Raw genomic sequence first — 24,728 nt, 5'->3', positions numbered from 1 at the left:
AGCTCACTGCACCATCCCAGTTTCAGAACCTGGCTGTATGCAAATTAGTCTGTTCCTGTCCCAGTGCATGATGGGAACAGGGCAAACCAAACTACAAAAGCCAATTCTTACACTGGGAAGGAAACAAGCTCCCGGGGACCGGTTTCTGGCATTACAGCCGTCTTCGGCCCGGTTTGCTTGAATCCTGATGGTGCAATGAGCAAGGGTCTCACATCTGAGAATACCCTTCCACGCTTAGGGTGGACAAAAATATTTACAACAAGGGGTGGTGAGGGACAGAGTCTCTGAATTGAGCAGAAAGCTCTCACCCAGTCAAGAGATCAGGGCTAGATCCAACACCGTTTTTTAGCTCACTGCACCATCCCAGTTTCAGAACCTGGCTGTATGCAAATTAGTCTGTTCCTGTCCCAGTGCATGATGGGAACAGGGCAAACCAAACTACAAAAGCCAATTCTTACACTGGGAAGGAAACAAGCTCCCGGGGACCGGTTTCTGGCATTACAGCCGTCTTCGGCCCGGTTTGCTTGAATCCTGATGGTGCAATGAGCAAGGGTCTCACATCTGAGAATACCCTTCCACGCTTAGGGTGGACAAAAATATTTACAACAAGGGGTGGTGAGGGACAGAGTCTCTGAATTGAGCAGAAAGCTCTCACCCAGTCAAGAGATCAGGGCTAGATCCAACACCGTTTGGCTGAAATGCCAGAAACCGGTCCCCGGTAGCTTGTCTCCTTTCTGGTAAAGAATTGGCTTGGTAGTTTAGTCTGCCCTGTTCCCATGATGCACTGGGCCAGGGACAGACTGATTTGCATATAGCCAGGTTCTGAGCTGGGATGGGGCAGTGAGATAAATAACGGTGATGGATCAAGCCCTGATCTTTGGACTGGGTAAGAGTGGTCTGCTCAATTCAGACACTCTGTTCATCACCACCCCCTTTTGTAAATCGATTTTGGCCACTATAGGTGTGGCAGGGTATACTCAGACATGAGTCCCTTTCTCACTGCTCCATCAGGATTCAAGCAAGCCGGGCCGAAGACGGCTGAAATGCCAGAAACCGGTCCCCGGTAGCTTGTCTCCTTTCTGGTAAAGAATTGGCTTGGTAGTTTAGTCTGCCCTGTTCCCATGATGCACTGGGCCAGGGACAGACTGATTTGCATATAGCCAGGTTCTGAGCTGGGATGGGGCAGTGAGATAAATAACGGTGATGGATCAAGCCCTGATCTTTGGACTGGGTAAGAGTGGTCTGCTCAATTCAGACACTCTGTTCATCACCACCCCTTTTGTAAATCGATTTTGGCCACTATAGGTGTGGCAGGGTATACTCAGACATGAGTCCCTTTCTCACTGCTCCATCAGGATTCAAGCAAGCCGGGCCGAAGACGGCTGAAATGCCAGAAACCGGTCCCCGGTAGCTTGTCTCCTTTCTGGTAAAGAATTGGCTTGGTAGTTTAGTCTGCCCTGTTCCCATGATGCACTGGGCCAGGGACAGACTGATTTGCATATAGCCAGGTTCTGAGCTGGGATGGGGCAGTGAGATAAATAACGGTGATGGATCAAGCCCTGATCTTTGGACTGGGTAAGAGTGGTCTGCTCAATTCAGACACTCTGTTCATCACCACCCCCTTTTGTAAATCGATTTTGGCCACTATAGGTGTGGCAGGGTATACTCAGACATGAGTCCCTTTCTCACTGCTCCATCAGGATTCAAGCAAGCCGGGCCGAAGACGGCTGAAATGCCAGAAACCGGTCCCCGGTAGCTTGTCTCCTTTCTGGTAAAGAATTGGCTTGGTAGTTTAGTCTGCCCTGTTCCCATGATGCACTGGGCCAGGGACAGACTGATTTGCATATAGCCAGGTTCTGAGCTGGGATGGGGCAGTGAGATAAATAACGGTGATGGATCAAGCCCTGATCTTTGGACTGGGTAAGAGTGGTCTGCTCAATTCAGACACTCTGTTCATCACCACCCCCTTTTGTAAATCGATTTTGGCCACTATAGGTGTGGCAGGGTATACTCAGACATGAGTCCCTTTCTCACTGCTCCATCAGGATTCAAGCAAGCCGGGCCGAAGACGGCTGAAATGCCAGAAACCGGTCCCCGGTAGCTTGTCTCCTTTCTGGTAAAGAATTGGCTTGGTAGTTTAGTCTGCCCTGTTCCCATGATGCACTGGGCCAGGGACAGACTGATTTGCATATAGCCAGGTTCTGAGCTGGGATGGGGCAGTGAGATAAATAACGGTGATGGATCAAGCCCTGATCTTTGGACTGGGTAAGAGTGGTCTGCTCAATTCAGACACTCTGTTCATCACCACCCCCTTTTGTAAATCGATTTTGGCCACTATAGGTGTGGCAGGGTATACTCAGACATGAGTCCCTTTCTCACTGCTCCATCAGGATTCAAGCAAGCCGGGCCGAAGACGGCTGAAATGCCAGAAACCGGTCCCCGGTAGCTTGTCTCCTTTCTGGTAAAGAATTGGCTTGGTAGTTTAGTCTGCCCTGTTCCCATGATGCACTGGGCCAGGGACAGACTGATTTGCATATAGCCAGGTTCTGAGCTGGGATGGGGCAGTGAGATAAATAACGGTGATGGATCAAGCCCTGATCTTTGGACTGGGTAAGAGTGGTCTGCTCAATTCAGACACTCTGTTCATCACCACCCCCTTTTGTAAATCGATTTTGGCCACTATAGGTGTGGCAGGGTATACTCAGACATGAGTCCCTTTCTCACTGCTCCATCAGGATTCAAGCAAGCCGGGCCGAAGACGGCTGAAATGCCAGAAACCGGTCCCCGGTAGCTTGTCTCCTTTCTGGTAAAGAATTGGCTTGGTAGTTTAGTCTGCCCTGTTCCCATGATGCACTGGGCCAGGGACAGACTGATTTGCATATAGCCAGGTTCTGAGCTGGGATGGGGCAGTGAGATAAATAACGGTGATGGATCAAGCCCTGATCTTTGGACTGGGTAAGAGTGGTCTGCTCAATTCAGACACTCTGTTCATCACCACCCCCTTTTGTAAATCGATTTTGGCCACTATAGGTGTGGCAGGGTATACTCAGACATGAGTCCCTTTCTCACTGCTCCATCAGGATTCAAGCAAGCCGGGCCGAAGACGGCTGAAATGCCAGAAACCGGTCCCCGGTAGCTTGTCTCCTTTCTGGTAAAGAATTGGCTTGGTAGTTTAGTCTGCCCTGTTCCCATGATGCACTGGGCCAGGGACAGACTGATTTGCATATAGCCAGGTTCTGAGCTGGGATGGGGCAGTGAGATAAATAACGGTGATGGATCAAGCCCTGATCTTTGGACTGGGTAAGAGTGGTCTGCTCAATTCAGACACTCTGTTCATCACCACCCCCTTTTGTAAATCGATTTTGGCCACTATAGGTGTGGCAGGGTATACTCAGACATGAGTCCCTTTCTCACTGCTCCATCAGGATTCAAGCAAGCCGGGCCGAAGACGGCTGAAATGCCAGAAACCGGTCCCCGGTAGCTTGTCTCCTTTCTGGTAAAGAATTGGCTTGGTAGTTTAGTCTGCCCTGTTCCCATGATGCACTGGGCCAGGGACAGACTGATTTGCATATAGCCAGGTTCTGAGCTGGGATGGGGCAGTGAGATAAATAACGGTGATGGATCAAGCCCTGATCTTTGGACTGGGTAAGAGTGGTCTGCTCAATTCAGACACTCTGTTCATCACCACCCCCTTTTGTAAATCGATTTTGGCCACTATAGGTGTGGCAGGGTATACTCAGACATGAGTCCCTTTCTCACTGCTCCATCAGGATTCAAGCAAGCCGGGCCGAAGACGGCTGAAATGCCAGAAACCGGTCCCCGGTAGCTTGTCTCCTTTCTGGTAAAGAATTGGCTTGGTAGTTTAGTCTGCCCTGTTCCCATGATGCACTGGGCCAGGGACAGACTGATTTGCATATAGCCAGGTTCTGAGCTGGGATGGGGCAGTGAGATAAATAACGGTGATGGATCAAGCCCTGATCTTTGGACTGGGTAAGAGTGGTCTGCTCAATTCAGACACTCTGTTCATCACCACCCCCTTTTGTAAATCGATTTTGGCCACTATAGGTGTGGCAGGGTATACTCAGACATGAGTCCCTTTCTCACTGCTCCATCAGGATTCAAGCAAGCCGGGCCGAAGACGGCTGAAATGCCAGAAACCGGTCCCCGGTAGCTTGTCTCCTTTCTGGTAAAGAATTGGCTTGGTAGTTTAGTCTGCCCTGTTCCCATGATGCACTGGGCCAGGGACAGACTGATTTGCATATAGCCAGGTTCTGAGCTGGGATGGGGCAGTGAGATAAATAACGGTGATGGATCAAGCCCTGATCTTTGGACTGGGTAAGAGTGGTCTGCTCAATTCAGACACTCTGTTCATCACCACCCCCTTTTGTAAATCGATTTTGGCCACTATAGGTGTGGCAGGGTATACTCAGACATGAGTCCCTTTCTCACTGCTCCATCAGGATTCAAGCAAGCCGGGCCGAAGACGGCTGAAATGCCAGAAACCGGTCCCCGGTAGCTTGTCTCCTTTCTGGTAAAGAATTGGCTTGGTAGTTTAGTCTGCCCTGTTCCCATGATGCACTGGGCCAGGGACAGACTGATTTGCATATAGCCAGGTTCTGAGCTGGGATGGGGCAGTGAGATAAATAACGGTGATGGATCAAGCCCTGATCTTTGGACTGGGTAAGAGTGGTCTGCTCAATTCAGACACTCTGTTCATCACCACCCCCTTTTGTAAATCGATTTTGGCCACTATAGGTGTGGCAGGGTATACTCAGACATGAGTCCCTTTCTCACTGCTCCATCAGGATTCAAGCAAGCCGGGCCGAAGACGGCTGAAATGCCAGAAACCGGTCCCCGGTAGCTTGTCTCCTTTCTGGTAAAGAATTGGCTTGGTAGTTTAGTCTGCCCTGTTCCCATGATGCACTGGGCCAGGGACAGACTGATTTGCATATAGCCAGGTTCTGAGCTGGGATGGGGCAGTGAGATAAACAACGGTGATGGATCAAGCCCTGATCTTTGGACTGGGTAAGAGTGGTCTGCTCAATTCAGACACTCTGTTCATCACCACCCCCTTTTGTAAATCGATTTTGGCCACTATAGGTGTGGCAGGGTATACTCAGACATGAGTCCCTTTCTCACTGCTCCATCAGGATTCAAGCAAGCCGGGGCGAAGACGGCTGAAATGCCAGAAACCGGTCCCCGGTAGCTTGTCTCCTTTCTGGTAAAGAATTGGCTTGGTAGTTTAGTCTGCCCTGTTCCCATGATGCACTGGGCCAGGGACAGACTGATTTGCATATAGCCAGGTTCTGAGCTGGGATGGGGCAGTGAGATAAATAACGGTGATGGATCAAGCCCTGATCTTTGGACTGGGTAAGAGTGGTCTGCTCAATTCAGACACTCTGTTCATCACCACCCCCTTTTGTAAATCGATTTTGGCCACTATAGGTGTGGCAGGGTATACTCAGACATGAGTCCCTTTCTCACTGCTCCATCAGGATTCAAGCAAGCCGGGCCGAAGACGGCTGAAATGCCAGAAACCGGTCCCCGGTAGCTTGTCTCCTTTCTGGTAAAGAATTGGCTTGGTAGTTTAGTCTGCCCTGTTCCCATGATGCACTGGGCCAGGGACAGACTGATTTGCATATAGCCAGGTTCTGAGCTGGGATGGGGCAGTGAGATAAATAACGGTGATGGATCAAGCCCTGATCTTTGGACTGGGTAAGAGTGGTCTGCTCAATTCAGACACTCTGTTCATCACCACCCCCTTTTGTAAATCGATTTTGGCCACTATAGGTGTGGCAGGGTATACTCAGACATGAGTCCCTTTCTCACTGCTCCATCAGGATTCAAGCAAGCCGGGCCGAAGACGGCTGAAATGCCAGAAACCGGTCCCCGGTAGCTTGTCTCCTTTCTGGTAAAGAATTGGCTTGGTAGTTTAGTCTGCCCTGTTCCCATGATGCACTGGGCCAGGGACAGACTGATTTGCATATAGCCAGGTTCTGAGCTGGGATGGGGCAGTGAGATAAATAACGGTGATGGATCAAGCCCTGATCTTTGGACTGGGTAAGAGTGGTCTGCTCAATTCAGACACTCTGTTCATCACCACCCCCTTTTGTAAATCGATTTTGGCCACTATAGGTGTGGCAGGGTATACTCAGACATGAGTCCCTTTCTCACTGCTCCATCAGGATTCAAGCAAGCCGGGCCGAAGACGGCTGAAATGCCAGAAACCGGTCCCCGGTAGCTTGTCTCCTTTCTGGTAAAGAATTGGCTTGGTAGTTTAGTCTGCCCTGTTCCCATGATGCACTGGGCCAGGGACAGACTGATTTGCATATAGCCAGGTTCTGAGCTGGGATGGGGCAGTGAGATAAATAACGGTGATGGATCAAGCCCTGATCTTTGGACTGGGTAAGAGTGGTCTGCTCAATTCAGACACTCTGTTCATCACCACCCCCTTTTGTAAATCGATTTTGGCCACTATAGGTGTGGCAGGGTATACTCAGACATGAGTCCCTTTCTCACTGCTCCATCAGGATTCAAGCAAGCCGGGCCGAAGACGGCTGAAATGCCAGAAACCGGTCCCCGGTAGCTTGTCTCCTTTCTGGTAAAGAATTGGCTTGGTAGTTTAGTCTGCCCTGTTCCCATGATGCACTGGGCCAGGGACAGACTGATTTGCATATAGCCAGGTTCTGAGCTGGGATGGGGCAGTGAGATAAATAACGGTGATGGATCAAGCCCTGATCTTTGGACTGGGTAAGAGTGGTCTGCTCAATTCAGACACTCTGTTCATCACCACCCCCTTTTGTAAATCGATTTTGGCCACTATAGGTGTGGCAGGGTATACTCAGACATGAGTCCCTTTCTCACTGCTCCATCAGGATTCAAGCAAGCCGGGCCGAAGACGGCTGAAATGCCAGAAACCGGTCCCCGGTAGCTTGTCTCCTTTCTGGTAAAGAATTGGCTTGGTAGTTTAGTCTGCCCTGTTCCCATGATGCACTGGGCCAGGGACAGACTGATTTGCATATAGCCAGGTTCTGAGCTGGGATGGGGCAGTGAGATAAATAACGGTGATGGATCAAGCCCTGATCTTTGGACTGGGTAAGAGTGGTCTGCTCAATTCAGACACTCTGTTCATCACCACCCCCTTTTGTAAATCGATTTTGGCCACTATAGGTGTGGCAGGGTATACTCAGACATGAGTCCCTTTCTCACTGCTCCATCAGGATTCAAGCAAGCCGGGCCGAAGACGGCTGAAATGCCAGAAACCGGTCCCCGGTAGCTTGTCTCCTTTCTGGTAAAGAATTGGCTTGGTAGTTTAGTCTGCCCTGTTCCCATGATGCACTGGGCCAGGGACAGACTGATTTGCATATAGCCAGGTTCTGAGCTGGGATGGGGCAGTGAGATAAATAACGGTGATGGATCAAGCCCTGATCTTTGGACTGGGTAAGAGTGGTCTGCTCAATTCAGACACTCTGTTCATCACCACCCCCTTTTGTAAATCGATTTTGGCCACTATAGGTGTGGCAGGGTATACTCAGACATGAGTCCCTTTCTCACTGCTCCATCAGGATTCAAGCAAGCCGGGCCGAAGACGGCTGAAATGCCAGAAACCGGTCCCCGGTAGCTTGTCTCCTTTCTGGTAAAGAATTGGCTTGGTAGTTTAGTCTGCCCTGTTCCCATGATGCACTGGGCCAGGGACAGACTGATTTGCATATAGCCAGGTTCTGAGCTGGGATGGGGCAGTGAGATAAATAACGGTGATGGATCAAGCCCTGATCTTTGGACTGGGTAAGAGTGGTCTGCTCAATTCAGACACTCTGTTCATCACCACCCCCTTTTGTAAATACATTTAACTTTTCTGCAGGTCCCTAATAACGTTCAACCAGGCCCCAGAATTTAAATGTAAATTGTGAACTCCAGTATCAATTGTGCCATCCACCTTAGTGGCACTGCAAACATGCCTTCGGGTCGACCCTTTGTAGCCTGAAGTTTGAAATGTAAACCTGCAATGCAACCTATTCAAATAACCACTTTCGACAGGTAAAAAGAAAACTTTTAAATATTATTAAATCATCCCCCAGTATGCCTTGTAGCCCACAATAGAAGGGGATTGGTGTCTAAAAGTGGTAGATGTAGAATCTTAATTTAACCATGTATCTACAGTGATAATACCCTAAAAGTTAATGTCATTGTTGTAGGGCTAGATATCCTATGTAGAAAACTAGAGTACACATTAGAATACTAATACTGATAACTCAGGAAAGGGTACTGTTAGAAAATGTATTAAACAACTATTTTAATAGTGTTGAAAATCCAATTTAATGGGGAAGGTGGATTTTTAGTAAATATTAACCAAAAGTAACATTGAGAAAGTTACCGTTAAACAGTTAGAAAGCTATTAAGCATAAGCCTCTGCTAACTCTCAAACTGTGGTCATCCTTGAATAGATGTAAACTAGGTATAAAATAGCTTCCATGAGCAAACAATGTGCTGACCTGTATAGGCAGATATTACTCATCTGAACTCTACAGAATATCAAAGTCAAGTCCTGCTTGACAGGTCTGTTGAGCCATATGTGTCTCTTGGGCACACTTGAAGTAGAGAGAACATGACGACAAGACTATTCTTGTGGATCCCCAGTCTAGTTGCTGAAGAACCCTGCTTTGTCCCACCAGACGTCTGTCTCTGGGTTTTGGTGTGGGTACAGTGCCTCCTTCATACTGAATTATATAATTATATATTATAAGCATTGTTATAGTGTCTTCTACTATTAGAATCTTGAGAAACCGCTTAATTTTCCTTGCCTAGTTACTATACCTGGCATAACTAGTTGTGCTTTGGGCTAAACATTGATTTAGTTAACAATTACACTTAGTAAAGGGAGGCGAGGAGCATAATGTGGATAAAAATGACTACACCTAGGGGCATATTACCAAGGCAGGCGAAATGAAATTATCGCCGCTTTTGCGGCCGTTTTCGTCTGCAAAGCGGCGATAATTTCATCGCCCTATTAGCAAGCTGTCACTTCCATCAGTTAGCAACAGCTTTTAGGTGATAGCTTTGCATGTCAGTGATATTTATCGCTAATGACATCGAAAGTGGGCGTACCCAACCTGTTAGCGACTGAAAGCAGTCGCTAACATTGCTATCGCCTATTATCAACGCAGGCGTAGTGATTAAAATATTTGCGCCAAGCCTGAATATCGCCAAATCCTAACGCCTGCTCAGACCACTTCTTAGCCTGTATATCCAATGGGAGGTGGCTAGTCAGGTTAAGTCTGTATTAGCGATAATGCCTAAATATCGCTTAATTTCCAGCGATATTCACGCATATCGGCGGTATCGCAAGATATCTTATCGCATTGGAGATAAATGTTGCCAATAGCACGTTATCTCTGCAATAAAATCCGTCGATGCGCGATGATAAAAAAAATTTGCTAAGCTAATTTAGCAATAAATATCGCTAGTTGTTGATAATATGCCCCCTAGTTCTATAACTGAGATAGCTTTGATGAGCAAAAACTGCAGATGCCTAGTGTCTCTATGTGGCAGAAATAACATCTTTTGCAACAAAAAAGGCTCTTAACATTCATTATGAATCACGGTTAGTACCTACAGTACACAGACATTAAACTAAGAAGGGAGATAGCAGGAGCCCCGAAATGTATGACCTGGGCGTACGAGGAGCTCTTTATTTGCTCTGTCTGCCAGTTTCTAATGCTCTAGATCAGAGGTCCCCAACGTTATTAGGCCTGCTGACCCCTTTTCCATAAAAGAAATTACTCATCCTTCCCCAACGGAAATCTACCTTCTTTAAGCAAACAAACAGAAACAAAAGACTTACCTTGTAGTTGCCGGTCACACGCCACCGCCTCCTACGACGCAGGAACAAGGAGCACGCAGGGTTCCAGACTCCCCTAGCCAATCACGACGCTGCCTTACAGCAGTGTTGTGATTGATCTAAGTGCCCTGGTTCGGTGTTCAAACAAAATCTTTGAACCTGTGCATGTTCTCCACCCAGGCTGTACAATACAGCTAGTGGAGAACATGCCAAGTACTAATGACGGTTTGGCCGGTCCAAGACGACTGGTCAAACCATCATGCGCACTTAAGGTGCAGCAGCAACCACTCCTACTCCGTCTCCCAGGCTGTGAAAAGCCCGCCCTGCCCCAACCTGGAGCTTGCTCCCACGTGTAAATGTTCATTTTTTTTAACATGAAAAAACATTTTTATTTTAAGCGCAGATACTAGAATAGTTACAAATAAGCATTATGATATGTAGTTTATGGGAATGTTGGTTGTTTTGTTCCACGCATTCTATGTATTTGATATAAAGTGTCAAATATCAAACTAAATGTATCAAGACATAATTAATTTTAAAAAAAAACATCAATATGCAATGAAAAATAGGTTAATAGTTTTAATTTAGTTAGCACTTATTCAAATAATTGTTCTTTATTAACGCATGCCTTATTTACCAATTAACACAGATGTATATACTAGATATATAGATAGTAATAAATGTTAATGATTAACTGTTTTTTTACGATTTTATTCCCATTTTCGTTAATATTCCAATAAACAATATGACAAATATAAAAAAAAATGTAAACTTACCTGCAGCAATCCTCGGCTCTTCTGCTCCTCTTTGCATCTACAGGAAGGCACGGGCTCCCAGAATTCCCTTTGTCCAATCCTGAAGCTGCTCTCGCTCATGATAGCAGTTCAAGTTTCACCTGAGCACCCTCGATTTGCGCTCCAGGACAGACTGTGAGTCTATGCCTGCTCTGTCTAACCCAGCTCTGTGTTGCTGGGTTGGAGAGAGCTTTCTCTGCGCATGATGGTTTGATTGGACTGAGATGGCAGCCGAAACAATCATGCTCAGTGCTGGGAGTGCACTACCACTCCCTTCAGTGCCTGTCACTACCAGGCCTTGCCCCAAAGATTCGTCAGGAAAGGAAAAATAAAATGAGTGTTGTTTTATTTTTCCTGCCGTTGGTGAGATATCAAATGTATGCTATGAATTTGTAGCATAGGCCAATGTGTACGGGCCCAGGTGTGACAGAGGACAGAACTACACATTCCTGTGCTTTCCTTTCTACTGGTGCACATTTAGCAGGCGGGCACCAACGCAGGTATCCTTAAACCATGGTGCAGGAGTGCCTGCTTTTGTGTACGTCTGCTGTATGTGCCCCAGGGCATGCAGTTAATACAGAAATGCAGCGTATCTTGTAGAAACAGCACAGTGCTGCTCTTTCAATTTGAGTTAGGACAGCCCAGCTATAAGGCTTGCGTTGCTGCCCTATGCCGACATGTGATCAAAATGCCCCTGAGCCTTCCATTGATGTCATGTCTAAGCAGAGATGAGCCATGTAGCTACCGTTTGACCTGCAGACAGTGCAGCAGAGCACTGGGACATAGGTGCCTGGACTGCATGACATTAAGTATTTCCCCCATTGGCCCTTGTTGGTACTTACCCTGTTGCTGATGTAGTTGGTCATTGTAGGAGACCGGCTTAGTCAATGGTGCCTGTTAGACCTGTCTGACCTTTTGCGTAGTCCCTCCAATTTATTATTTATTTTGTCCCCTTTTTGCCCCTCATGCCTTTATTTATTTTTGTGTCCACTAGATTTTTCAAGGTGTTGGTCTAGGGGATAGGTGCTCTTTCACCCTCATAGTTTTTCACCTCAGGCCTAGAGGCCTTTCCTGACAGGAATTTCCTTGGAGTCACAAAATGGTGGCTACCAACTGTCACAACTGTCATACCTAGGACCTGTCCCATAGGGTAGAGTAGGGCATTTCAGAACCTTCTGGTTCCTTCTGGACCTCTGAGGGTCAGCCTATAAAAGGCGGAATGCTGGTCAGCCATTTTGTCTTTTCAGAGGAGGCTGGCTGGAGTTAAGGCTGTAGTATAAGGCGAGGGTAGGACCATCAGAGGGTTGACCTCCCAGTGTAGGGACGCACCTTACTGTTGCACCGCCCATCTTCCCTTGTAATTGCTGACCTGACCCTGCTGTGGAAGATTCTGGAGACCCTGAGCCCCGGTGTCATCTGGTCTCAGAAGGAAGAGTGGGTGGGGGAGCTTATAAGGAGAGAGGCCCCATCCACTGGACAGTGAAGGAAAAGGGAAGGACCATCTAGCCCTTCCTATCGACTCTCTTCCCCTTTTTATTCCTTCCCCCCTCGGGCATATTCCAGCGAGTGGGTCAGATCCAGCTGGAGGTGTTTAAGGGAGTAACCCAGTTCCAAAGCGGCCATCGGGATAAAAGCCATCAAGCCACCCGACTTCTGACTCACTGCTTACCCCATTGAGGTCAACTAATAGCTGGCGTTGAGGAAGTCTGCCACGTCCCAGCCGAGTGCCTCCTGTGTTTCTCTTGGGCAGTTGCCGGCTTTTGGGTGACGGAGAAGTTTAGGGGAAGCCGCCGAGCAGTGGTGTTCCGGTTCCGCGCGGGAGAGAGAGAGAGAGAGAGAGAGAGAAAGAGAGAGAGAAGCGTCTCTCCTCGGCAACAGCGCAGCGGAGGCGGGGCAGGTAGGAGTGTCCTTGCCGAGAAGCAGCCGGTGAGGGGAGAAGTGGCGTTGTTGCGCGACTCCTGCGCAGGACGGGGAGAGTAGTGCTTCCGTCAGCTCCTTCGAAGGTGAGGTGAGGGGAAGCGCCGAAAGTAGACTGAGCTGTTCCTTCCCGCGGTAGTTCAGCGGGAGGAGCGGCCGCCCGAGGACGTGGGCGAAGTCCTCCCTATCTCCGGGGAGATCGGCTCTGAAGCCCGTGGTGACTGAGGAGGGAGACTGAACCCTCTCGTTAGCGGAGCCCTCCCTCCAACTAAAGCTGGCCAGTGAATGCCATAGGTGAGGAGAAGGAGGGGAAGTAACGGAGGAGATCAGCATTTCATCTGGGAACTGGTGAGAGTGGGGAGAACTTGGAAATAGCAACTAAACTGCCCTCATTTAGCCAGACTTATGAGGAGTTGGGGCTAGATAACAGCCGATGTTTGAGGGAGGCTGGTCGCTCATTCCCTGTGAAACCTTGGGATAACAGCTGAAGGTTGATATATACTCTTGAGAAAAACTGTCAGAAGTATCTGAAGATGCCAAATAGCCCTGTTTACAGGCAGAAGGAGGAAAGTTAGAGTTGAGAAGCTGTATATGCTAGCCTGTACTTGTGAAGGATCCAAATCTAGAAAGTATTCCTTTGAATGTGTTAAGCTCAATTAGAGAGGTTAAGTCTAATTAAATTCAGGGGAGTACAGTCATTGCTACTAGGGGACCAAAGGGATGTGTTGTTGTGCAGGGAAGCCAAAAAAGTGAAGTATCTTGACAACTGTGAAGAAATTCATAATTCTGCTGTGAAATGTAATGTAATGAACCGTATTAACTAAAGCTAAATAATTGACAACAAGAGCAAAGAATATTTTTATAAACAAGCTCGTATTTTTCCAAACATTGGTGTAGCGTCATTTTTGAGTGAAATTGCGTTGGTTTACTGCTGGGTGGTTTGCAACCTTCACACATGTGCCTCTGTTGATCTAGCCTTACCCTAGGCCAGGCTACCCTAGGTGACCTGACATATTTAGGTTCCAACAGTGCCCACTTATTCAAGTGATGCACATTGCTCCAATCAAGGCAATCCTTATGGTGCTATTATTGGTCTTTGATAACCATAAAACGTTCTCAAAGTGGTAGCTGTGGAGAGCAGCCTTCAGGCTTATCCCGAAGTAGTGTTAAGTAGCTTGTTTTACCAGTTTAACCTTTATTGTAATTGTGAGGAAAAGAAACCACACATTGTTTAGCAAAAGTAAGACTATTTTTTACAGCACAATCACTAATCTCATTTGTATATCTGTTACTCAGAGATATCAACACAATACACAAGAATACTTCAAAAGCAATCAGGTAAGTAGCACAGAATACAGTGGTCTCCAGGGGAAGACCAACCCATATATTAAAAAAGTGGAATGTGAAATGCATATGAGACCGTGACTTAGACCAGAAGACCCAGAGAAGCCGGGGACACAAGGAACCACCCAAGGTAAGTACCCATGAACCCCACAGAGGCTGTGCACATTGTGGAAACACAGCTGCGTGCCCAATGGAAGTCAATGGAGAGGTCGAAGTTGCAGTTTTGAAGAAGACAGACCCTTCCCGGAGGACACCAAGGAGACCTTTTGGAAGACAGAAGGTTGCAGAGTCACCCCACTCTGAGTACCCCAGGAACCAGGTTACCTACACCAGGGAAGCCGGTGTATAAGGGCAAAGTAATGTCGAAACCTGCGGTAGACAACAATGGACGAACTCGACAAAGATGCCTTCGGAGAAGACTGTGAAGGAGACTGAACAAGAGAACCCACAAGCCGAAGGCACAGTAGTTTTAAAAGGTCCTCAGGCAGCTCACCAAAGATGGAGGCCCACGATGCAAGTACTGCAGGGAGCATGCTGATCTTCAGGAAGTGAGGTGCAGGAGACTTGAGGGTCTTGTAGCTCGAAGATCTCTGAAGTGGAGATCCAACAAACCTTGGCGATGGCAAGCCAAAGAGGTGCACAGGAGTTCGGTGAGGGATATGGTCCTCAAAATTACTGAGAACACAGGGCAGGCCCCTAGGAAGCTGTAGAACTATCACCTGTGTTGCTGGGCCTCTGGAAGTACGCACGACGTTAGGAGCAGCTGACTGGTTAGCTTCATTGCAGTGCCTGCAGATGCAGGGGAGTGACTTCTTCACTTCAAAGAAGATTTCTTGGGGTGTCTTTGATGCCCACCGGTCTGCTGAAGAACCTGGATGAACCACAGACACAGACGACAGAGAAAACTGTTAGTTCTTCAGATCGTAGCGATCTGGAATGCGGTATTGGTTTGTGGAATTATTTTCATGTGAGGCAGCGTCAGTTAGCTGTTTCCCTACTGCCCTACTGGTTGTACTTATATGCTTGTGAAGGAAAATAAAGTTATGTTACCGGCAAAGCATCTCTTCATTCCTTCCACCGAATCCTTTCATTGGCGATGATCGTGGAACCTGACCAAGCATCTCTTCTCATGCCAGCAGGGTGTCCAGTTTAAAGTCGACTTCGGCCCGATCTTCGGCTCAATTTCGGCAAGTTACATCACCGCTGTGCAAACCCGCTTCAGAGGTGTACTTTCTTCTACCGATGAGCATTCCGCTATCAGTATCGCAGTGAGTCGCGTCTGTTTTGCCCAAAGTGAAACACACTTTAATTTAACGCAGCATCACTGAAACGCTCCTACTCCAATTTGCTTCCGTCATTGGAATGCATTTGAACTGCACGTCATTACATATTCAGCAACGTACAGGAGTCATTGAAACGCACGGTCCATGCGCATATTCCGCCATATTTAGACTGTCTTATTTTACGTCGAGACTTTGTATCGAATCTGCTTTACGGCGATAGGCACGCCTTCCGTGCAAAAAGCCTATTCAATTCAACACAGGCATTCTTTCACGATATTCTAGCTGAATATTTTAACATTATAATACGGCGATAGGCACGCCTCTTATGTATAAGCCTATTGAGAAAATTGCACGAGCATTTTTATATGTTAAGTGTAGGATGGTGGATATCTGACTATATGGTTACCCCAACTTTTTGCCTAGTGTTTAGCTGGTTTTCGACTTAGTTGGCCTGGGATCCTGCTAATCAGGGCCCCAGGCTATCTGCTCTCACTGTAAAATGAACTCCATGTACTTTAGGTACATCTCCAATTGGATATTGGGTCACCTTGTGAGCCCCTGTATAGTGTGCCATAGGTACCCAGGGCATAGGTGCATCCAAGGCCTACCAGGGGCTGCAGCATGTATTATGCCACCCCTGGCTGGCCATCCAAATTGACACAACTGGCTGATCACTCAGCTGGGGCAAGGTCGTGTAATCACCCCTTGCTTAGGTATAGTATCCCTATACCTACCATTACATATAGACACATATATACCTATAAGTCACTCCTATATAAGGCCTTGACAATCCTGAAGGCAGAGTGCTTGGTTTTATGTGAGATGGTGCTCTAGCATGAGCTGAGCCTGTCTGCAGCTTTCGAAGCCATGTCCTTATAGCTGTTTTATGATATAGCCATACCATATACTCTTAAGTGCATTATAATCCTCGCTGTTAATGCTAACTTTTGGTTTGGCTTTATCAAAACATGTCGTGTAAGGTGTCATATGCTTTGGAATACTACTGGCGGGGGTAGCATTCCACCCTCCTAGAGGGAGAAGACATGCAGTTGTAGCTTTTCCCGGTTAAAGTTAAACAGAGCCTAAGCATCACAAAATGGATGCTTCTGCCACAGACACAAGTCTGACCTCCTGCAGCTGGGAGCCCTTCCAGCGAGGGAGGCCTGGACAATAGATTTCCTGCCTTGGGAGGTGCTAGCACCTCCCCAGACAGGCTATAGTGTATTGGGGCAGGGTGGGCTGAATGAAATGAGACACTGCCTGGGGCACACAAGGTGCTCCATGCATAGCCCGGTTCAAACCAGTTGCTGGGGCACTCCAGCCCCAGCTCTGGTGCGAAACTGGACAAAGGGAAAGGGGTTTAACCACCCCCTTCCCAGGTTCCAACCATAGGAGGGACCTAGCAGGTTATCCAGCCCCTTAGATTAGTATAAAGCTAGGAGCTGAGTCTAGATACTTTAGATTATCCTGAACTGAAACTCTGAAACGAAACTCTGGACCTTCGAGATACATTCTACTGCAACTAGAAACTGAAGAATCTCCCTTGTGGTCAAGGAGTTGAGGTTCCGTGACTATCGTAAGTGGTGCTTTCGACTCGCACGAATATGGTCGAGTCTGGTATCTATGAACCGCAAATGACGAGTTTAGTAAGTGTGCGCAGTTTCGCTGTGCTAGCTTAAAACGTTCGTTTGTTATGTGGGTTTTTCATCTGTACCCACGGGTTCCATCTTAGATACGGCATCCATTTTGTCTCTTGCCCTCAAGTAGCCAGCGAACGGACGCTGTCCGCTTCGCGACCCTGGGACTCCCAAGATATTTGCGGAAGACACATGTTCTTTGTAAGTGTCTTTATGACGAGGGGGATGTTACTGTAAGGTAGATGGCGCCGCTCAAGGCTCATCTTGCCGCACGGACTTATTGTCTCAGCCGTGCATCTCATTAGGCACGTCCCTTTGATGCCTGTATCTCGTGTTTCCCGATACCTCCCCTTTTACACCCTTTCCGATCTCCCCACTGTCTCCGTCTTCCTCTGCACCTGTCTTTGTTCCTACTTCGATCTGTTTTACTGCTGATTGGAATGCACTAATGTTGGGAAGATGGGTTTTTACAGTTGGGAACAGCCAAATGTTTCCGCACTTATGTTCCGGACCTCATGTGTTTCAAAGTGACCAAAGCGACCCCTCTGGGGGATGATGGTGGGAACCGGGTTGTAAACTTTTGTGTACCATGTTGTCCTATGGGTAAAAACTGTATAAAAGGAGCGATCCACAGAACCAATTTGAAGCAGTCTCCCCAAGTTGCACGTGGTGTACTTGTCGTGACTTCTGTGTTCCCTGCAGTAAATAAACCTTGAATCTTTGACGCCGAAGGAAGTGTCCCGTGTCTCTGTGATTAGTACGCCGGAGCAGGTTACCCACGAAGGTTTCAGGTGTTGTGCCCTGGCACCGCTGGGTCTTACAGAACCCAGTCCTTCAGTTGGCGCCCCACGTGGGGCTGCATCAGTGGTACCGGTCCAAGCCCGACGATCGTGAGGAACTTCGTGTGAAATCTCCGAGGAAAGGTGCACTCCGCTTCATCGATCCAGTTGTCGAAATAAGTGGCCCGAAGACTTTTCCCGCGAAGATTCCCGCCTCCGGACGGCTGCGACGGACTGCTGCCCTGACTGTAGACCTGTTTTGGCGCCTGGCGTAGACCTTGGTATAGCGAGACGATAGACGGGCCTTCCTGGTGACGCCATTGATCTTTGAGTTAAGTATTTGTGGGTCGCTCCCAGAGTTCTTGGTTGTTGACACTTTAGCGAGTGTTTTTGTTGTTAACGCTGTGTGAGTGTTTTTGTCGGTGACACTTCGCTAGCGTACTTTGTTGTGTTGTTTGACGACTGCAGCCGCCAAAAACCGAGGGTTTTGTTCTTTGCTGGGACTTGGTAAATCCCGTAACCCTTGAAGTTTGTGAAACTCGGCTAGTGTGCAAGATGCCTGGTCGTAGTACTTTGTTTAGTTGTTTCAGACTTTGTGGTACGGATTCCCGACTGGAGGACTCGTGTCCGATACCTCCGGTTGGAACTCCCACTTATGAACTATATAGTAAACATGGACTAGGTCCGATTACCTTTAATGATTATTGGATTAAATATACGAAGAAGGACGGCGACCTTCGTTGGCCACCTCATGGTAGCTTCGAGGCCCCGATCTTAGATAATTTAGAGATTAAACTGTTCGAAAGAAAATCAAGGCCGGCCATGTTTGATGCCTTTCGGTTGTGGCGCAAAGAAGCCCGACAGAAAGAAATCAGACAAAATAAACGTAATCATCGAGATAATGTTGCTACCATAGTGAAGAAAGCAGAGCAATTTCAGCATGATAAGGAGGTTAAGGATAAGGAAGTGTTTGACAGACTACAGCGTATGACCGTAGATAAATGTTATCCTGCTTTGCCTACGGAGACGGGAAAGAAGGAAGAGCCAGTTGAGGATCCTTTAATGTCTTATCTCATGAAGTCGCCACCTCCGTATGTACAGGGTACCGCAGCTGCAGCTCCTGTGATTCCTGCCGTACCTATTCTTCCGCCTATTCTTCCTCAGCCTGTTCCTCAACCTGCACCCGTTCTTCCGACTGTTCCTGCTCCTTTGCCTGTTTCTGTCCCTACTGCTCCTCCACTTCCACATACTCCTGCTGCTGCTGCTGCTCCTGTTTTGTTAACTCCTGCTGTTTCTACTGTTTCTACTCCTTCTCTTGTTAGTCCTGTATCGTACGCTTCTCCTTCTACTCGTTCTCGTAATTCTCCTCTTGCGGCTAGCTTCTTTCATTCGCTCGGGCCTGTTCATGGGTCCGCTGGTTCTGATGGTCCTCAGAGACGTAGTCAGCTTCCTGGAAACAGAGAACGCGTTGCGCTATATAATATGGCGATGGGTTGGATGGTAAACCCTCTTAGAAATCCACCTCGTGTTGTCCTTGAAACGTTCTGTCAGTTTAATATACCAACCCAGAGATATGTGTTTAATGAAATGTGCAAGTTCCTTCATGATCAGATAGTGGCCGATGCGCCTGACGAGGTGCTGACCGCCCTGTCTGAGCTTCAGCTTCAGTTCGCAAATGGACTGATAGTAGATACTAACGTTCGACGTGCTATTGAGCGGTTGCTATCTCTTCGCCCCGCTCCGATCCCTCATGCATTGTTTATCGAGGATATTGAAAGACTGCCAGATGAGTCTGGTCAGTTTCCCATGCGTGAAGTTCCACCAGTGTGGATGCCAGGTGATGCTACAGCTAATCCTGTTATTCCCCCGCATTTCCAGAGAGTATGGATACATCTCCCATGGAAAAGATCGGAAGTGTTACAGGTGAAGCAATCTTTGCCTGACCCTCGCAAAAATCCTGCAGGGTATTACAAAGAATTATCGCAGCTCGTAGATGCTACGGTAATGAATCTTGCCGATATCGATATGTTGTTTGGCAATGTTGTACCGCAACCGGTATGGGCTAAGATTCGTCAGGAAAATCACGCGACCGAGCTAGGTGGTGATTGGACGGCCATCGTAGCGGCAGATGGGTTGCAAGTTGGTGGTGCTAAGCCTGAACAGTTGATTGCTGCCCTTCCCCAAAGAATAATTACATTAATGAAAACGCTTATGCCAGCTATGAGGGTAAATTGGGATAAATTGTCAGCTTGCAAGCAAAAGAAAGATGAGAGTGTTTCCGACTTCTTTACGAGGTTCGAGGAAGCATTCATTGACCATAGTGGACAGGATATGGGTACCGAGGGTGGACAGAGATTGTTTGTGGATAAATTTGTTTCGAACTTACTGCCCGATTTGAGCAATAAATTAAAGAATTCGGAAAGTGCATGGGCCGTTTCTACCTCTGCTCAGATATTGGCTACGGCACAATACTATGAGAATAGAGAGAAAGAAGAGAGCGACCGTGCTGATAAAAAGACGAAAGAGCTAAAAACTAAAGTGTTGCTTCAACAAGCATATCCTCCGCGTTCGAATCAGAATGCACCCCAGCAGAATAGATCGCAGTCGCAATCGAATCGATCGCAGCCACGTAATGATTCCTCCTCCCAGAGATCATCGTTGGGGTACAATCAATGTGCTTATTGTAGACAAGAGGGACATATTAAGTTCAATTGCCCTGTTTTGAATGAACGTAATAGTGGTAACTCATCTAGAGGAGGTCGTGGTGGTTCGCAGCAGGCATCACGTGGTAGAGGTCGTGGTACTCAGAACGATCGCTCAGATAACTCATCTAATTCTAATAATTGTTTTGATCAACGTGGATCGTCGCAAGGGCGATCTGCGCAGTATAATGTAGACGATTATTACGTCGATCAGGGGACTGACGACAGTAATTACTAGGACAGCCAAAGACAAGGAGAGGGAGTGGTATCAGTTCCGGTTGATCAGAGAGGGCCTTACGTCGCAGTTGCTACATCGGGCGTCGTTGAGCCTTTCCTGTTGGACACTGGTGCAGCGAAAAGTTCTATTCAGCATTCGAAACTCCCTGGCGCACCTTTGTCTGGCTTAACAAATGTTTCCGTTGGATTCTCTGGCGCCCCCGTTAGCAATCCAGTTTCACGCCCTTTGCCCCTTAAAATTGGGCCACGTGAGCTAGAAGCTCCATTGATTCTAACCACAGGTTGTGGTGAAAATCTTTTGGGCCTGGATTTGCTTAAACGTCTGTACGCAACTTTGTATTGTTCTCCTGCAGGTGTAAAGCTTACGTTAGGAGAAAGGGTTGTCTCTCCCATGTACTTGTCTCTCGACAAGCTCCCACCGGAATTGAGTTCTCTTCCTGCGTCTTTGTGGGCAACGGGTCCGAATGACGTGGGCCTACTTGATATCTCGCCCTATGTTGTTCAGTTGAAATCTAATGTGCGTTTGCCACGTATTCCCCAGTATCGTATCTCCCTTGATGGTGAGCGAGCACTGTTGGCGATCATTTATGATCTGATCGAGAAAGATGTTATTGAAGAGACCCGGGGAAACGTGTGCAACAGCCCTGTGCTGCCTATTCTTAAACGTACTGATCCTTCAAAACCACCTGTTTATCGTTTTGTTATCGATTTACGGGAGGTGAATAAAATTGTGGTTCCTCAATTCCCTGTTGTGCCTGACATCACGGCGCTACTGACTCTGATTCCGGCTTCTGCATCGTGGTTTTCGGTGATTGATTTGAAAAATGCGTTTTTCAGCATCCCGATTGCCGAAGAGAGCAGGGACCTTTTCGGTTTCTCTCTCGGTGGACGTAGCTTCCGGTTCAAGCGCGCTCCTCAGGGCTACTGTGAAAGTCCATCGATTTACAGTCAAGCCTTGAAGGGTCAACTGGACGCGTTCCAATTGCCGGTCGGTGCGGCCTTAATCCAATACGTCGACGACTTATTGGTAGCTGCCGATACTCAGGACATTTGCAAAATTGCTACGGTGTCGTTGCTGCAACATCTCTGTGAGTTGAATCACAAGGTGTCACCTACTAAACTCCAATATTGTTGTCAAGAAGTAACCTATCTAGGTCACTTATTGTCAAAGGAGGGAAGGAGGTTGACCCCAGAGAGAATTGCAGCGATTGCACGAATGGCTGTGCCAAAAACCCAAAGAGATGTACGTGCCTTTCTAGGTATCACGTCGTACTGCAGGCAATGGATTCCTAATTTTTCATTGCTAGCGAAACCATTGGTGGCTCTTACGTGCAAGGATATTACAACTCCTTTACCATGGACGGAAGAATGTCAGAAAAGTTTTTCTGAACTGCGTGATTCATTGTGTTCGGCTCCTGTGTTAGGTACTCCTGACTACAGTAAGCCGTTTACATTATATGTTCACGAGAGAGAAGGTTGTGCTTTGAGTGTCTTGACGCAACCTTTTGGTGGTAAGCAGCGTCCATGCGCATATTTTTCCTCGACTTTGGACCCAGTAGCTAGAGCATTGCCGAGTTGTTTGAGAGCAACTGCGGCAGCTGCGGTCTCTATCCGACAATCAGCAGGATTGGTCATGGATAATATGCTTACGGTGATGGTTCCGCACGCAGTCGATACTCTTTTGAATCGTACGAAAACTCAGCACTTGACGAGTGCGAGGTTGTCTGGGTACGAGTTGACGTTGTTGGCAAGCCACATTCAGATAAAACGTTGTAATGTTCTGAACCCGGCAACTTTGTTACCAATTAGCACAGAGTCAGATGAAGTAGCAGAACATGATTGCTACTTGAGGACTGAAGAGGAAACAAAAGGTCGAGTGGACCTTAAAAACACCCCATTGGAAGATCCGGATGGCACCCTGTATGTGGATGGGTCATGTTTTAAGTTGCCGAATGGCGATGTGACTACTGCTTATGCTGTTGTAACGTTGAATACTGTTGTTGAGACTGCGAGGTTGAATCAGAATTCTGCCCAAGCTGCAGAATTGATTGCTCTTACTAGAGCATGTGTGTTAGCGAAAGGGAAACGTGTGAATGTGTTTACTGACAGCCAATATGCGTTTGGAGTTGCTCACAGTTTTGGACGATTGTGGAGAGAGAGAGGTTTCTTGACGTCGCATGGTACGAAGATTCAGCATGGCCAGCTTGTGAATGATCTTTTGGATGCATTGACGTTGCCTAAGCAAGTAGCGATTGTTAAATGTAGCGCGCATCGTAAGGTGACGGATGATGTTGGTCGTGGTAATGCGTTTGCAGACGAGATCGCTAAGGAGACTGCCCGGAACCTTAGCACTCGAATGTATGTGACGAGTTCGGTTAGGTGGCCTACAGAATCGAGTATGTGTGAGGACACTATCGAAAGTGTGAAAGAAATTCAGAATGAGGCCACCGAGACTGAAAAGGCGAAGTGGAAAGAAAGCACGGGAAAGTTGGATGCGAATGGTTGTTGGATTGATTTGTCGGATCAGAAAAGATGGTTGTTGCCTGATGCGTATGTGCTGGCCGTTGTGACAATGGCACATGGGTTAGCACATATCAGCGTGTAAGGTATTTGTAAATTGTTGTCTCCGGTATGGAAGAACGATGGTATCACGAAATGTGCTGAACGTTTGGTGAAGAATTGTATGGTGTGCATGATGTACAATCCTGGCAAAGGAACCCCAACTCCTCCTGGCAGTTTTGCTCCCCCTTCGTATCCCTTTGAGGTGATTCAATTGGACTTCATCCATATGGAGAGATGCAACAACCTGAAATACGTTTTAGTGGTGGTTTGCGCATTCTCTCGATGGATTGAGGCCTATCCTCTCAAAGACAATACTGCTTTGTCTACTGCGAAAATCCTACTGAAGGAATATTTTCCTCGGTATGGAATGCCTAGAGTCGTGTGGTCAGATAACGGAAGTGAGTTTGTGGGTAGTGTAATGAAGAGTGTGTGTAAGGGCCTTGGAATTAATCAGAAATTCCATAGCGCCAATCATCCCCAGTCAGCTGGTTTGGTTGAAGGGTACAACGGCACCCTTAAACTAAAACTAGCGAAGATTCAGGCTACGACTGGTCTTTCGTGGCCTGACGCTTTACCTTTAGCATTACTGTCAACTAGGGCGACTGTACACTCCCGAGTAGGGCTTAGCCCCTATGAAATAGTGTTCGGCCGTCCTGCGAATGTGTGGGGGGTTCCTAGGCCAGGAATGTTTTCTGATCTTGAGTACCCAATGTTGATCGATTATCTACATGACTTGACTGCTAAACTGAGGTTAATTCACCAACAGGTTTACGACGCACTGCCGACACAGACGGAGGGTCCAGGCCACCAGCTCCAGCCCGGAGACTGGGTGGTGACGAGAAATTTTTCACGCAAAAACAACCTAGACCCGAGGTTCACCGGACCCTATCAAGTGCTCCTGGCCACGAGGACTGCCGTTCGTCTCGAGGGACGTAAGAATTGGGTGCATGCCACCCACACTAAACGAGTCCCTATTCCTTTGCCGGCAGACCCGTGGGTAAGGAGAGGCATTGCGTCAACGGAAACAGAAACATTGCCGGCGTTTGTACCTTTTAGCGACGCACAGCCTGTTGGAGAATCCGCAGCGCAGCAGAAAGACACTGTTGAACAATTAGCATCGAAAGACTCAAGACCAGAACACTCAACTGATCAGCAGGACGCTGTCTCTTCAACGGATCCTTTGTTTGACGAGCAGACACGTCTTGGGAAAACCCGATACTTTTTGCGATCTCGCACTAAGGACAAATAAAATATTTTGCTTTGTTGTATTGACAACTGCATAATCCCATTTTCCATGATCAGTTTTGAACCTTCGTATTATTGTAAATATTCTAGTATATATATATATATATATTGAGCTTCATTCCTTGTACTTTTTGCTTCCACAGCTGAGAGACTTTGTCTTCGCATATATACATATTGTGCATTGAAGGCCGTAGGGCCGCGCGCGTACTTCCTTCTGGATAGTAGGTCTTGACGATAGGTTAAAGACCGTCGGTTCCTGGGAACTCCTAGGGATTGACTATTGCTACACAGAACGAAGTGCGTCAAGAAACGTTGCGGACGGTCGTAGGGAATGGCATTCTCGAAGCTGAATGATTTGGAGGGAGCTCAGGTTCATCGATTCAAGCTGCA

This window comes from Lissotriton vulgaris, chromosome 6, assembly GCF_964263255.1.
Source record: "Lissotriton vulgaris chromosome 6, aLisVul1.2, whole genome shotgun sequence".
Classification (NCBI taxonomy): Eukaryota; Metazoa; Chordata; class Amphibia; order Caudata; family Salamandridae; genus Lissotriton; species Lissotriton vulgaris.
Note: the sequence above shows the minus strand (reverse complement) of the source record.